The sequence below is a fragment of the Arachis hypogaea genome, chromosome 12 (assembly GCF_003086295.3).
Source record: "Arachis hypogaea cultivar Tifrunner chromosome 12, arahy.Tifrunner.gnm2.J5K5, whole genome shotgun sequence".
NCBI lineage: Eukaryota > Viridiplantae > Streptophyta > Magnoliopsida > Fabales > Fabaceae > Arachis > Arachis hypogaea.
The window spans coordinates 65,315,687-65,320,893 of NC_092047.1; the positions used below are offsets into that span (position 1 = coordinate 65,315,687).

General features: G+C 36.4%; 1 non-coding gene across 1 annotated transcript; it reads left to right on the plus strand.

Moving 5' to 3' along the window:
• Positions 1–2,884: 2,884 nt before the first annotated feature.
• Positions 2,885–2,992, plus strand: LOC112732010 (small nucleolar RNA R71). The gene has a single exon (XR_003167753.1). It is a non-coding gene; the product is annotated as a small nucleolar RNA R71 (small nucleolar RNA).
• The last annotated feature ends 2,215 nt before the right edge of the window (positions 2,993–5,207 follow it).

A 5,207-nucleotide genomic window follows, 5' to 3' on the forward strand; every position in this document is an offset into this window, starting at 1 on the left:
AGGGTGGCGTCTTCCTCTTCTTGAAGAACCAATGGTACTTTTGAGCTCCTCTATGTCTCTTCCTTGTCTTTGTTGCTCCTCCCTCATAGCTCTTTGATCTTCTCTAATCTCATGGAGGATGATGAAGTGCTCTTGGTGCTCCATCCTTAGTTGTCCCATGTTGGAACTTAATTCTCCTAGGGAGGTGTTGATTTGCTCCCAATAATTCTGGGGAGGAAAGTGCATCCCCTGAGGCATCTCAGGGAATTCATGGTGAGGAATTTCCTCATGCTCTTGTTGAGCAGTCAAATGCTCTACCACTGAGCTTTGGACCCTTGAGATGAATCTCTCCATCTCCTATGACTTGGAGGTGGAAGCTTTGTCTTCTCTTTCCTCTTTCTAAAGGTCTCTCCGGCCTTAGGTGCCATAAATGGTTATGGAAAAACAAAAAGCAATGCTTTTACCACACCAAACTTAAAAGGTTTGCTCGTCCCCGAGCAAAAGAAGAAAGGACGTAGTAGAAGAAGAAGAAAATAGAGGAGATGGAGGTGTGTGAATGGTTCGGCCACTGGGGGTTTAAGGTGGTTATGATGTGTGAAAAGGAAGGAGTGATGGTTTGAATTTGAGTGGGTGGGTGTAGGTGGGTGTATGATGGTTTTGGAGGGGAATTGGAGGTGATTGGTGGAGGTTATTTTGGGGAAGAAAGTTGTGGAAAGGTGTGAAGAGGAGAGAAGAAGTGGTGGGGATCTTGTGGGGTCCACAGATCCTGTGGGGATCCTGTGGGGTCCACAAATCCAGTAGGGCCAAGGACTTAACATCCCTGCTCCAATTAGGTGTGTAAAACACCCTTGCTGTGCAATCCTGGCGTTTAACGCCAGACTGCTGCTTGTTTCTGGCGTTAAACGCCCAAATGTAGCCTGTTTCTGGCGTTTAACGCCAGGCAGATGCTTGTTTCTGGCGTTAAACGCCAGACAGATGTTTATTTCTGGCGTTTAACGCCAGACTGCTCTTCCTCCAGGCTGTGCTGTTTTTCATTCTATTTTTCATTCTGTTTTTGATTTTTCAGTAGTTTTTGTGACTTCACCTGATCATCAACCTAAAGAAAACATAAAATAACAATAGAAAATAAATAAATATAATTAGATAACATTGGGTTGCCTCCAAACAAGCGCTTCTTTAATGTCAATAGCTTGACAGTGAGTTCTCATGGAGCCTCACAGATGTTCAGAGCATTGTTGGAACCTCCCAACACCAAACTTAAAGTTTGAATGTGGGGGTTCAACACCAAACTTAGAGTTTGGTTGTGGCCTCCCAACACCAAACTTAGAGTTTGACTGTGGGGCTTTGGTTGACTTTGTAGTGAGAGAAGCTTTTCATGCTTCCTCTCCTTGGTTACAGAGGGAGATCCTTGAGTTTTAAACACAAGGTTTTCCTCATTCAGTTGAAGGACTAACTTTCCTCTGTCCACATCAATCACAGCTCTTGTTGTGGCTAGGAAGGGTCTTCTAAGGATGATGGAGTCATCCTCATCCTTTCCAGTGTCTAGGATTATGAAATCAGCAGGGATGTAAAGGCCTTCAACCTTTACTAATACGTCCTCTACTTGTCCATAAGCCTGTTTTCTTGAGTTGTCTGCCATCTTCAATGAGATTCTGGCAGCTTGCACCTCAAAGATCCCAAATTTCTCCATTACAGAGAGTGGCATTAAGTTTATTCCTGACCCCAGGTGACACAGAGCCTTCTCAAAGGTCATGGTGCCTATAGTACAGGGTATTAAGAATTTGCCAGGATCTTGTTTCTTTTGAGGTAATTTCTGCATATCCAATGCATTCAGTTCATTGGTGAGCAAGGGAGGTTCATCTTCCTAAGTCTCATTACCAAATAATTTGGCATTCAGCTTCATGATTGCCCCAAGGTACTTAGCAACTAGCTTTTTAGTAACGTCTTCATTCTCTTCAGAAGAAGAATACTCACCAGAGCTCATGAAGGGCAGAAGGAGGTTCAATGGAATCTCTATGGTCTCTAGATGAGCCTCAGATTCCTTTGGTTCCTCAAAGGGAAACTCCTTATTGGTCACTGAATGTCCCAGGAGGTCTTCCTCACTAGGATTCACGTCCTCCTCCTCCCTTGTAGGTTCGGCCAGGATGGTCAAGTTAATGGCCTTGCACTCTCTCTTTGGATTTTCTTTTGTATTGCTTGGGAGAGTACTAGGAGGAGTTTCAGTGACCCTTTTACTCAGCTGGCCCACTTGTGCCTCCAAATTTCTAATGGAGGACCTTGTTTCATTCATGAAACTCACAGTGGCCTTAGATAGATCAGAGACTATATTTGCTAAGCTAGATGGGTTCTGCTCAGAATTCTCTATCTATTGCTGAGTGGATGATGGAAAAGGTTTGCTATTGCTAAACCTATTTCTTCCACCATTATTAAAGCCTTGTTGAGGCTTTTGTTGATCCTTCCATGAGAAATTTGGATGATTTCTCCATGAGGGATTATATGTGTTTCCATAGGGTTCACCCATGTAATTCACCTCTGCTATTGCAGGGTTCTCAGGATCATAAGCTTCTTCTTCAGAAGATGCCTCTATAGTACTGTTGGATGATTCCTTCAATCCATTCAGACTCTAAGAGATCATATTGACTTGCTGAGTCAATATTTTATTCTGAGCCAATATGGCATTCATAGTATCAATTTCAAGAACTCCCTTCCTCATAGGTGTCCCATTACTCACAGGATTCCTTTCAGAAGTGTACATTGACTGGTTATTTGCAACCATGTCAATGAGTTCTTGAGCTTCTGCAGGCGTTTTCTTTAGGTGAATGGATCCACCTGCAAAATGGTCCAATGACATTTTAGATAATTCAGACAGATCATCATAGAATATATCCAGGATGGTCCATTCTGAAAGCATGTCAGAAGGACACTTTTTGGTCAGTTCCTTGTATCTCTCCCAAGTTTCATAGAGGGATTCACCTTCTTTCTGTTTGAAGGTTTGAACATCCACTCTAAGCTTACTAAGCTTTTGAGGAGGAAAAAACTTGGCTAAGAAAGCCGTGACCAGCTTATCCCAAGAGTTCAGACTATCTTTAGGTTGAGAGTCCAACCATACTCTAGCTCTGTCTCTTACAGCAAATGGGAAAAGCATAAGCCTGTAGACCTCGGGATCAACCCCATTGGTCTTAACAGTATCACAGATCTGCAAGAATTCAGTTAAAAACTGAAAGGGATCTTCTGATGGAAGTCCATAAAACTTGCAATTCTGTTGCATCAGAGAAACTAATTGAGGCTTTAGCTCAAAATTGTTTGCTCTAATGGCAGGGATTGAGATGCTTCTTCCATGTAAGTTGGAATTTGGTGCAATAAAGTCACCAAGCATCTTTCTTGCATTGTTATTATTTTCGGCCATGTCTCCTTCTTTTTCGAAAATTTCTGTCAGATTTTCTCCAGAGAGTTGTACTTTGGCTTCCCTTAGCTTCCTCTTCAGAGTCCTTTCAAGTTCAGGATCAGCCTCAACAAGAATGTTCTTATCCTTGTTCCTGCTCATATGAAAAAGAAGAAAACAGAAAAGAAAATATGGAATCCTCTATGTCACAGTATAGAGATTCCTTTATGTGAGTAGAATAAGAAAGGAATAGAAGAGGAGTAGGTTCGAATTCTTAGATGAAGAGAAGTGTTAGTAAATAAATAAATAATTAGAAGGAGATGAGGGAGAATAATTTTCGAAAATCATTTGAAAAGAAAAGAAAAATATTTTTGTTTTTAATTTAAATTTAAAATTAAAATTCGAAAATAAAAAAGAAGAAAAATGAAATTAAATTAAAATTTAAAACAATTAGTTAATAAAATAAAGAAGGAATTTTGAAAAAGAGGGAAGGGATTTTCGATAATTAGAAAGGGAGAGTTAGTTAGGTAGTTTTGAAAAAGATATGAATCAAACAAAAAGATAAGATTAATTGAAAAAGATTTGAAAATCAATTTTTGAAAAGATAAGAAGTTAGAAAAGATTTTTGAAATTGATTTTGAAAAAGATTTGATTGAAACTTATTTTGAAAAAGAAATTTAAAAAGATTTGATTTTAAAAATTAAAGTTGATTACTTGACTAACAAGAAACTAAAAAGATATGATTTAAATTTAAAGATTGAACTTTTCTTACTAGGCAAGTAACAAACTTAAAATTTTTGAATCAATCACATTAATTGTTAGCATTAATTTTGAAAATATGAAATAAAAATAAGAAAAGGATTTTTGAAAATCAATTTGAAATTTTCGAAAATTATGAAAGAGAAATGAAAAAGATTTGATTTTTGAAAAAGATAGAATTTTTTTTTAAATTGAAAATTTGGTTTGACTCATAGGAAACAAATAGATTTTAAAAATTTTTGAAAAAGTCAACTCAAATTTTCGAATTTTATGAGTGAAAAGGAGAAAGATATTTTTTTTTATTTTTGAATTTTAATGAAGAAAGAGAAAAACATAAAATTGATCCAAAACATGAAAACGTTGGATTAAAATAAAAGATGCATGCAAGAACACTATGAGTGTCAAGATGAACACCAAGAACACTTTGAATGTCAAGATGAACACCAAGAACTTATTTTTGAAAATTTTGAAGAAAAGAAGAACATGCTAGACACCAAACTTAGAAATTTTCAAACTTTAGACACTAACAAATTGAAAATGCATATGAAAAACAAGAAAAGACACAAAACAAGAAATTTTAAAGATCAAACAAGAAGACTTACCAAGAACAACTTGAAGATCATGAAGAATGCAATGCATGGATTTTCAAAAAAATTTTTTATGAAATTAAAAAGATGAAATTGACACCAAACTTAAAAATTGACACAAGACTCAAACAGGAAACACAAAATTATTTTTGATTTTATGATTTTATTAATTTTTTTGGATTTTTCATAAATTATTTGGAAAAAGAAAATAAGAAACTCAAAATTTTTAATAAAGATTCCAGGAATCATGCAATGTTAGTCTAAAGCTTCAGTCTAAAGAGATTAGACAGGGCAGAACAAGCTTCAGCAGGACATTACATACAACAACCAAATTGATGGGAATCAACTGACTCCTGTGATGATAAAAGCATCATCTGAAACTCTAGAATTCATTCTTAAAAATTCTGAAGAATATAGAATAATTTATTTATTATTTTTTTTAAATTTTTTTGAAAATAAAAAGAACAAAAACAAAAGGCTTAAAATTAAAATAAAATTAC